At 33.9% G+C, this 11,866-nt stretch overlaps 1 protein-coding gene across 1 annotated transcript in view; it reads left to right on the top strand.

The window, feature by feature from the left end:
• LOC149902317 (uncharacterized) overlaps positions 1-11,866 on the top strand; it is a 232,142-nt gene that overhangs the window by 155,222 nt on the left and 65,054 nt on the right. The gene's annotated exons all lie outside the window — the stretch shown is intronic.

The following is an 11,866-nucleotide window of genomic DNA, read 5'->3' as shown; positions in this document are numbered from 1 at the left end:
AGATAGGTGGGTTGTAAGGACGCTCTTCTGATAAGTTAGTTAATTTAATTTCCAACGTAGATGTACAGTTCTGTTGCGTTAAGTAGGCTCCTCTTGTGTAGGTACTTCAGCAGAAGTTTAATCGAATTGCAGCGTCCGCACAAGTCCGCGACGGCAAGTTTGCGCTCACTGACAAATTAGCCACTTGATTTCGCTATGCCCGAGGCGCTGCAATAATAAAACTTTGATTATAAATCAGTCTGCAACATCCTATCATAAAACAATTCAGATTTTCATGCGAAAGGAATCACAATTTTAAAAACAAATATAGATGCATATTTTGATAGACTTACAAAGTGAGACAGGTCAAAAGAAGTAGCTTTTGGAGCGGTAACGAAAGAAAGTGCTGGCAAATTTGATTTGTGCGAGAGCTCGGCGCTGTATGAGCCGTTTGATGTGGCGTACCGTACCCCTGACGCGCCGGCGTACGTCCCTATAAAATGGCGCGCACTTACAGTGAAACTCCTAACGTAATTTAATTTTTATGATAGCGCATTGTGATCTCCCGGGGAGATTTTTATTTAGATTTGTACCTCACTCAGCGACCGCTACCATTAAATCGCATCCATCCCTTTAGATTTATCGGCGAGAGAAGTGGTCGCACGGAAAATAATGTGAAAATATTATTTTTTAAAGGTCCTAAATCACTTAAGCCGCTGAAGGATGAATTAGGTAAATCTTAATTTAAACAAGAAAATAGCTTCAAAAGATCTCGAAAGTTTAATGGAATCGAACGGGACCGGCCGAAGTAAGTAGTCGGAAGTTTGCACGGGTGACAAATTGGGCACTTGACCCGCGCGCCGAGCGAGCCTCCGAGAGCTTGTTTCTCGAGGATCGTAATAAGTTTAACTTAAAGTAAACTATATTCCATTCCCTCTAATTTGTCCTCTTGCTACGCTGTTGAGGCACTTTTTGCAGTTTCAAATTAACAGTTTCTATTTACTTCTAACTTAGTACTTTCAACTTTATGTCGTCTTGTCCCCTCTGTGATTTGTTTGTTTAATTAATTAAAATGATTCATTCAAAATTTATTCTAATGAATACGTAGCTCGAGACAAAGAACTTATTGTTTTCGCAAATTTATTCGATGGTAAGCTGATACAAGATAGGCGCCGACTAATTATGGAAATTTAAGTTGCAAGGATATTATGCAGAGAGCAGCAAAGAGCGTCTCAAGTTTACCGAGCTTTTTGAAATTGAAACTTGCTCGGATTCATTGTAATTTAATTTTTTGCGTTGTTGTATTGTTGGCGCTTTGAAAGAGATTCTTTGCAATGTGATAGCAGAATACAAACGTTTTTCCGTTATGCTTTATAATAACACAACATTGTGTAAGTACCTACCTACTTATTCATACATTTTAGATATAGCGGTAACTGTATTCATTACATCGTGGATGTAGTCGGAGGATAAACATAATGTTTCCAATGAAAATTTTATATGAGCACAGATTAAAAGGATGGATTTAGTGTTTCATTTAACATAGTCAACGAACACAAGAATTTAATTTAACAGGCATTCCGTCGCGCGCATAAAAACGACAATATACTGAAGCTAGCGCGGGTATTCATAAACTTTTTGTAACTCGCCGTAAAAATGTCCTCGGCCATGATCAAATCTGACATTGTCATGTTATAAGTGGAGCCTACTCGATCCCGCTGTGGTCTCGTAAGCTCAAGTTTTAAACATCCCTCGCCCGGAAGGCACTTAAGTGCTCATAAAGCACCCATGCGAGCAGCTATCTAGAATGCTGCCTACTTTTTGCATTTATTGTCTGATTCATGAAAACGTTTGTAGATAGGTAGATTTCATTATTATATGCATTGAAATGTTGCAAGAATTTAAGGAAAAGCTTTTAGAAATAAGCTTTTTGAAAGCGTTCATGTATTTATTTATGATACGTTTAATATTAGTAGATTTCCCTTGAATCTTGGATTACATGAATAATATTAGTTTAAGTATGTCTAAACTAACATAATAATTATTAACAGAAAAAGTTTTGAAGACCGTCCCGTTTATCGGTGCTTATGAAGATAATAAAAACTTCTCCCGAAAACATTTTACATGCATACGCTTCTTAACTCCCTTCACGAGAGGCAGTTAACTTTTGAAGAAGTACGTAATAATGTAAACATGTCAAACTTATAATTCAAGTGGGTCGTGCAAATGATCAAGTGTTCGATACGTCACAGTAACACGGAGCACTTTAAAGTTTTTCCTCAGCACGGCGCGGATCCACTCGCGAAGAGATGCGGAGATGGAGTAAGTAGGATAAATGATTGATGGCGGCCCTTCAAGTATAAACTCGATTATCCGTTGAGACGTGAACAACTTACGAGTTTTATGTAACGATGGATCAGGATTATTCCAAAGTTTCCAAGTAAAAATCGACTCATGACAATCATATTCATGATAAATAACAACAAAGTTAAAAAGAGGTTAAACAAAATATCCATTAAAAGCACGTGGTATCTTAAACAGTTTGTATGTTTAATACAATATGTGCCTTCATGTAACCGCTTACACGCAACATCTTTAATGACTGTTGGTTTAGCCATCTGTAGTTGCTGGAATGTAAACAGCTTGAATGATAATTTGGTATATAAAAAGGAGCTGCAAATTTCTGCCATAACTAGGAGGGACAGAAAAAAATCAAAGTTTTCTCATCCGCACGTTTCAATATTAGTTTTCTCGAGAGACGGGGACGCGCAAAGAAGGAAAATTGTTTCGCCGTTTACTATTCCGAGTTTTAATCAAGGAAGAAAGTCGTCTTGGAGAGCCGTCTGGAGATCGTCTGACTCGTCGCCGCGATTATCCAACCTGACGTTAATTGCATATAAAATATTTCGTTTTAAGTACTTCTTAGAGCCATGCTCATAGGACAGCACAACGTTTTGGTAATGGTATTAACAAGATAACTTCTTCGCAACGTAGAAGAGAACGTGGAGAAATTACACAATTTAATATCATATTTTAATTTAATATTATTTTCAGAATGTTTCCTATAATTAATTATCGGTACAACACGCATAACAACAATAAATTTCAGGGTATATTGGAGAAAGATCTCTTACAAAAGCTGCATTTGCCTTTTTATCAAACAAGTGGTCAATTGACTTCGTGATTATAATGTTTTGTGCACAAGGATATATTGAAGAAAACGTCTTACAAAATCACTATAGAGAGCAATAGTATTAAAAACATTTATGGGATATTTTAGCTTGTTTGTATTGCTATTTGTTGGATACCACAAACAAATCTGTACAAACACGATTTGATGGAACAAAAGAAAACTACAAAAAGCTGGCATTTGTCGCAAGTTTACCGTTCATTTAAACATAGACAGAGGAATAAGGATGTGTACAAATCGTTTTCTTTGATAGGGAACGCTGGGCGCTCGGGTGGAATAACTCGAAACGTTTGCGCACTCAAGCCGCGCTCTGCGTCTCCTCAAATGGGATTTAGCCAGGCTACTTCAGTCTCTTTATTATGTATGTTGTTTACCTTCACGTAAATATTGTTCATAGACCTATATAATATATACATTTGTAAGTATGAATAAATAAACTTCTGTTTCATGTGAAGCAAATGAAAACGTACTTTGTCTAAATGAACAATCTAATACAACATCCAAAGATAAAAATTCCTTTGGTAACTGATACATTATAAATCGCAGTGGAACAAAAGTATGGATTCAGAGTATTATTTTTAAATCAATACCTATCCTTTACCTCATAACTTACCTTTATATAACAACCCTAGCGACTGTATCGTTTTCTAACAAACCGATACAAAGTGAGTGCCCGTCCATGAAGGTATATCGCCCTCGTTACTTGGTATTTTCTTACAATCTCGGTGAGGAGGAGGCTGGGACAGCGCTCCTAATGGACCAATATATCAAATAGGATTAAGTATAAATGAGAGCAGCGCAGTCTGATACCTTGTTGTACGCCGCTACAAGAATAGGTAGTATTAAATTTTTTATCCTTTTATTAGGTTGTATCTTGACACTAATAAAGTTTATTGCTTAATTATTTTAGGGTTCTGCGTTGATATGTTGCTTATTATTTATGAAGTGGGGTTCTTGGTCAAACAAAGGATCGAGTATGAGTTTGATCTACATTTATTACGCAGATGTGTAACGAAGACTTGTCGTAAGTCGACCGTTTCAACATCGATTTTTAGAATTCTTCGTGTTCTATAAAATTGCATATGTATAAGTTTAATATAATTTCAACGAACTATTTACAGTTAGTTGTAAGTAGACTAATGTAATAAGTAATTTTTACAAGAATCATGAAATTATATAAAAAACAAAAATTTGACTTGATAAATTTCATTGATACAATACATATAATCATATTAATCACGTGGTTTCCTAAAGGTCATATTCAACTCAATATATCATTTTATAAAACACAATTTTATAAAAAAGTAAATAGTTTGATACTTATAAAAAAGCAGAAAATAAATTAAGTGCATCATATTAAACTTAAAAACAATAATATCTGTAGCGGCAATACAGGGTTGATGTTTAATTAATTGAAGTGTCGTGGATGAAAAATGATTCAGTTATTTTGCAAACGCGTAGTCTGTTTATTTATAGATAACCGTTTAAATTTTCATCGCAAATGTTTGGGAATAGAGTTTCAGTGTTTCGAGCACGCGTCCTGTGGAAAGTTTCCACAAGTTGGAGATAGGGAAGTAATATTGATTGATAATCCAATTTATGTTACTCGAAAATTGAAAGGATCGAATCCCGTATGTTAAGGTCTCTAAATGACGGAATTATCATTTCTTGTTCTTTTGGGTGTCGTTTTACGCCAGTTTTGAAAATTGGATTATACAATGTATATGCATTAATATAGTAGTTCTTAATATAGTTTTATTTACTTGCCTTCGCAACAAGTTTTGGCTTTTCAATTATTCAAGTTCATGTTTACACAACCATTGATTTGCAAAGTTATTATTTAAATTGAAAGAATCGTATAAATATTAAGAAGTAAAAATGAACAGTTGAAATGATATTTAAATCAATTTTACCGTACCGAGTATAATTCAACAGCGATAGCAAATTTCCCTTTCAGCGCTGATAAAAGTCTCCGAAAATAAAACTCAGTGTGCCTATATCAAGATCCGGTACCAATCTATTATGTTTGCACGGTTTCTTTTTACAATGAAGGCGGTGGGAGCCTTTTAAAGTCTGTTTTAAACGTGATACATTATAAAGTAGAGTCGCTTTAAAGCTTTTCGCGGTATTGCTGGAAGCGCTTCACGGATAAATGATTGATGGCTACGTACCGTCACATTGCTATCACAGCCACTTTCACTAACAGAGGAAATATTTTACTCGCTCTCCGGCATTTTACCGGTATCATGGATTTGTAGGGGTTCATTCAGTAAACGTTTTAAATAATTAATACTAAATCAGTGATTTTGGATCTGTTTTGTTTATCCTTGTTTCTATACTATGCGAGCTATGCGTTTTTAAACGTTTAACAAGTAGGATTACCAAATTATCGACTCGCTCTTAACGTGGCATTAGAATAAATTCTCAAAACAGCTGAAAAGTTTCATTTGAATGGAACTTGGAGCATAATTTGCATACTTATTTACATTATCTCTGCAGTACACAAGTGAAGCCCTTTCATTATCAAATTTGCAGAGCGGGAGTAGAGTGGGAACACCGCCGGAATATAAAGTTAAAGCAGAAGATTATTATCAACTAAAATATATGCAAAAAGTAACACCCCATAAATAACAATAATACCGGGCTTCGCTAAACGATAATCCTTTCTAAAATATTTGTGTATAGAGAATGATAAAGAGGTTATACCAGCTACGTATTTTAGAGTATATGTTCTTGGCACGTATTATAATCTATCATATGTTATGTTTTAAGTTATTTTCAATTTCAGATTTTTTGAACGATAACAAAAACTTCGAAGTTCGTTAAACAAATATTGTCTAACGAATATATATTACATTTTTTTTATATAAGAATAGTAGTTTATCGTTCCTTTATAATAACAAATAAAAGGACATTGTCAAACAATTTCCAAAAAGGCTACTTAAAATTCCATTTGACCTTTCGTTAATGTGTTATTCATTCGAATTGAGTTACAATTACGTATAATTTTTACGAGATTCAGAGTTTGTCGGTGTTGAGATAATTAAATTCAACCCTTTTACTCTCTTGAGTAAAGGAAAGTCTCGTAAATTAGAAAACTAAACTGTGCGGATCTCACCCCGAGATTCAATTAGCTACTAATCATATCTAGAGGGTGTGAATGGATCGATCGGCTTCCCTTCCGTGCATTTCAAATTAACGAATACCCAACAGCGCTGACAAATGATTATTTTTTAAATATGCATCCATGAAAATTGTATGAAAAATTAAAAACGGAGCTTTGAAGTGCAATACGAGTATTATATGTTCAGTAAGTATGTTCGGAAACGACACCAATGGCGTATAGACTCCATCGGGCGTGCACTTTCCGATCCCTTTTCTACAGCTCTCGCCTGCCGGAGTCTATCGAACTATCTGTCGCTGCTTCTCTGGGAAAATTTTGCCAAGTCATTCAACTGGAAACTTTCGTCGCGCACTGATACTTTGCAATAAGTTTTCTTAATGTTCATAAAGAACTATAAATCATCTCTTTTAATCAATTTATAACTATCGTGCATGATTTATTTTATTTTAATATTTTTCTAGTTACACGAGCTAAAGTCATGTTTAATACATAACATAATGTATAAATAGTTGAGAAAGAATGCAGCGTTATCGCACGTCGTTGGCCGGGAATGTGAACGATATAAACTTCCTTTCTACATTATACAGAGCAAACACATACGGGATACCAAACTATTGACCGGAGTCGTCGCATACACAGCTTTTAATATCGCGAAATTGCCTCGACATCATTTAGTCGCTGCAAATATTACTTTAATCCCACAGCAATAAAGTTTAAGCGTCTGTGCTTGCGGGGAATGCAATAAAACCTTTAGAAATTTGAGACGTGCGACTTTAGTCTTATACGTTTCTTTCTAACTTATGCCTGATTGTGTACGAGGAAAGAGTCTCGTCTCTTTTCTCTTCGTCAGGACTATAATATATTGCTAAGGCTACAAGCCGACGGCGATGAGAATTCCTGCTACCTCAATGTTATCTTATGAGGTTTACGTTTAATATCATGTTTTCATAAGTTAGACCTATGTTTTGTTGAGAAATTCAAATTGTTGTAATAACTTTAAACAAAACATGATTTTAACATTAATTATAATATATTATTACTACGAATTTCGTTATTAGTATACCAGATTTAGTCTTATAAACATTCAAATATGTTTTAAAAAACAATGGAATGGTAGATTAGTTAAAGGACTTCCAATTCTTAAAGTTGTATTTATAGTTATAAATAAAGGCCTAGATCATAAACTATACTGGTTACGCTATTTTTGAGATGAAAAAGGTTACACACACATAGAAAGCATAAATTTCACTACATGTTGTCGTTTCATTTTGTCATCTTTTCGCGAAAGCCCGCAAATATGAGGAGACCCTATATTGTCACTTTATCGCTTCGTATATAGCCAGCTATACAAAGCGGGGTTGTAAAGCAGGTTTATGATGGACACGTGCTGAGCCAATAGAGGGTTCAAGGGACGACCTCAGTGAAAGCTGGCAATTGTAAATTCTATTTGATTTATACTAAATTGGATGTTTTATGAGAACCAAATTAAGTTCGTTTTATGTGTAACTTTTTATTACTATATTATTTCCATTGGAAAATTTCATTGTTGTTGTTTTGATGATAGATACTTACTTAATAATAATATTTTTAAATGACAATCAAAATTTTATAGTCGATAACTTTTACTTCATATATTGCACGCCTCATAAGCGAAGCGTTGAGGTGGGTACTACTGTCACTTCGCGCAAAACATCTGATTTTTCAAACTTAAAATGTCTTTATGTATCATACATTGCACTTGTAAGATAATACATACACACACATATTAAGAAAAAACACCATTTTTAACGTTCATGATATTTTTGATGTCATTTTTGTTATTTAAACTAGTTAAAAAACAGTTTAAAAAAGTTCTGTCTTGGACGTCCGTGTGTCTGTATGTGCGGATCCTTTTTCTTGTTAACACGATAGCGACCGAAATACTTTACTAATCGAGTCTTTTTTTTTCTCTTACGCTTGAGTATGCTCAGGAATAGAACCCTTTCATTTTTCAGGGTCTGATTCGATGTGGTTTAATTGTTATTAAATAAACAAAAATAATAATTAATAAATATTTATTAAAAAAAAAATATGAGGCGTGCACTTTTGGATTTTCCAAATTATAATTTTTATTTATTGTAGGTAGATACATACAAGTTTACATAAAATGTTTTGTTTTTGCGATGGAAGCGTAAAAGCTAGAGCGCTCATTAATACCGTGGACAAACATTTATTATCCACCTAGCCTACACAAGCAGTACTTTGTCTGTCTGACAACGGTTAATGATCATTATAATTTATTTATTATGCTTTCCTAGGTTACCAGCAATCATAACTTTTCCTGTAAATTGGATCCTTGGGGACTGTTTGATTATTGGCGAACAAGGGTGGTCTTGTTGATAGAAAAGCTCCATTTTATAGGTAGATCGAAGCGATGAGGGTAAACAAATTGCTATCGTGTGCCTTATTGCACGTCACATCAATCATCAAGCCCTGGAGTCAGATTGCAAGGCGTTCCTTAGTGGGGCCTCTTGCATTTTATCAGATTGTTGTAGCAAATGTAATGGATTGAGCTTGTAATTAGATCAGGTATGTATCTATTGTTTTGTAATGCCGGTCTTATTCAGGGAAAGATCATTCAAAGGTTTGTTGCTTCTGTCAGAATTATATCAGAAAAAAAAAGAGTGTTGTGATTTAAAATGCTGTTTCATGATAAAGTTCTGTAAAAATGAAATAAGGAACTAGGTTAACTATTTTTACTAAATATTTTCTGGTTTCATGCTCTTAGAAGAAAAAAAAACTATTGTCTGAGAGAACTTGTAATTTCGCTATTTACGTAGCATTAAAATAGTTTTCCTTATATTATATCGTTTAAATCGATCTTCAATTGCAATAAAAAAGTTCATCATCAATTAAAATAGAAAATCATTATCTTTGAAAACATAGTGATTCTATAAATTATACATGCACCAAACAAGTGAAAGAAGCATTTTTATCAGAAATGTAATTTAAGTATGTTCGTATGCATTTCTCGAAAATTTATTTTAAAACCCAATACGCATCCTGTTATTTTAAAAATAATAATCGAAGTGAATAAATATGTTTCGAGCTCCAAACAAACATTTTGTACTCAAACGTACCGTAAATTTACACAGTTCGCAGAAAATCATTAAAGGGATGTTAATATCAGTCAAAGCAGAGAGTTTTATTACAGTTTTCCTGAACAACACAACAAAAAGCTGACGACTAGACTTCATTAGTGGCCGTTTACCGTAGCGGATAATAAAAAAAATGTAATCGGCGGTGTGACGTCACAGGCCACTGAGCCGAGAGGGTGGCGGGCGCCCACAACGCTCCGCAAATACGAGAGATAGCCTCGTCCGGAAATTCAATCAAGCTCGCACGGAGATTCGATCAAGATTGGGGTAATTAAAATACGTACCTTTTTACCTAAACATGACTTACTTATTAGTCAACTGCAGGTTATGGAAAATTTGGCTCTCATATAACTAATATTACTTATTAATTATGCATAGCTTGGTTTGTGGGCTGGTTATAATCTCAGAGGTAATTAACTATAGAAATAGAAAGAAGGGCGAATAATACGTGGGATGTTCAATAATTAGTAATATATTTTCATACAAAAAGTAGTGAATCTCGAACAGGGTTTTCCTTGACTTATTTATGGTCCGCAATAGAAATTCAATATGAAGCGATGCGACGGTGTGGTCGTAGGTAATTAAAAATACGTCACTCGCAGCCGACCTTTCAATTCGAGCGTGTGTCGAAATTCGAAATGAATCATTTCCCGTTTATATTTGTACACCGCGAACGGAACTCGGGATTGTTTGTTGTCGTTTTCTGATGGAAATATTCGAATGTCTACATCAAGTTTTCTTGTTAGCGCCGTCCATTTTGTAGCTAATAAAAGTTACGGAAACCAGTTAAACTATAGTTTATTAATAACCTGTTCATTTGGTTGTATTTAGAGTAGGTACCTACCGTACCCAGGTCGAATAGTTTTTAGGTTTATTTGGAAACAAGCTTCTCTTATTAGCGCCTACGGATACATTAAAGTTTTAAGCAATGTGGCAAAAATTCAATTTTTATAGAATCATACTTTGAAGTAAAGTATAGTTGCTTTCCGTTTCATATTTAAGAGTTACTTAAATAACACAAAATGTAATAAACAATGTAACAAAGGGTGGCACGTGAACCCGTCATTAAGGAAATGTCTTATTATTCACAAAGTGAAAATATCTCTGTTTTTGCTTACCGAATTAACTTTGAGTGTTGACTGGGGAATTTTTCTGTGTAAAATTATAAAAAAATGTAAAGTTCTAAAAATGTTTCTTATTAAAAGGATGCGACTCATAGCTAGAGGCAAATTTTTGATTTGGTAATTTAAGCGCATAATTCATAACAAATTATAATTTCACTTGTCATAAAAAGCAAAAGTTTTAATATTTTGTTAGGGTTTTTCTATTCATACACATAGATGAAAGATAAAAAATATGATTACAGTCATATCGAGTATGAATGTTACATTGTATCTCTTAATTTCGTTCATTTATCAGATATAGGTACATTGTGTTTGAGTATTTCAATAAAATATAAACTTATTATTACTAATAAGTACACGCCTGAACATAGAAAAAGCCGAAACTATTAAATATTTCTATGATTATTATGATCTGACATCGAATTTACTGCGCAGTTTTTGTGCGCGAGTAGTTTCCTAGTTTCTACGAAAAAATTGTATATATTGGAGGGTGCTTCATTCATTTTATGGTATATCAAATAGTTTAGCGAAATCGTATTATTTTAACATATTACACGGGCGCATCTGGTCACCTCCGGACGAGTGCTGAAAGCCGATTTATTTTCGACATCCATCACTTGGAGTCTCTCGTACGGTTGCTTATCTCATCCCTTATCCTTCTGGAGATTCATGATATTCAATTAACCATTCTGTCATTTTATCATCGCTTATATGCGTGTTTGCGTGTAGGTACTTGGCTCTAGGTGAATTAGCTAGACTTCTTTTCATGTATTGCTTTTCATAACAGTGAATTAAGAATTTGAGACCTAATATAATTGTATACAAAAAAAATATATATTTCATATCATCAAAGAAATCCTGAACAGTTATCGTTTCTTGCATTTAACATCAATCATAAGTATATGAATCATGGTTTTTATTTTTATATTACCTTTGTATAATAAATCAGTAAACTACGAGATACTACTAACTATGAAAATCAATAGTTGAAAATAATCTTATAAATAGAATTTAAAACTGCCTGGGAACAAATTTACTTAGTACACCTGGTTATTCAATTTCATCGGTACTAAATCTTCTGCAGTCTAATTCGGTGTTAGTGGGCTATATTCGTTTAGCATATAAATTATATTCGACCCGCGGATTATACAACTGTGTCCAGAATTAATAATGTCGAAAATGTTTAGTCGCATACAATTTTACTAGATTTTCAGATTGCAATTTGCATGTTAAACGTCAATCGGGTGGTGATGCGTCGGGCCCTATAGCTGAATATTAATGTGACGTAGAGATTTTGTTTTACTTTGTGGGA

The sequence above is a fragment of the Colias eurytheme genome, chromosome 15 (assembly GCF_061535395.1).
Source record: "Colias eurytheme isolate Ceu_HAF_F1 chromosome 15, ilColEury1 Martin Lab GWU primary, whole genome shotgun sequence".
In the NCBI taxonomy this organism is placed as follows: Eukaryota; Metazoa; Arthropoda; class Insecta; order Lepidoptera; family Pieridae; genus Colias; species Colias eurytheme.
This window is presented reverse-complemented; position numbering and strand designations above follow the sequence as displayed.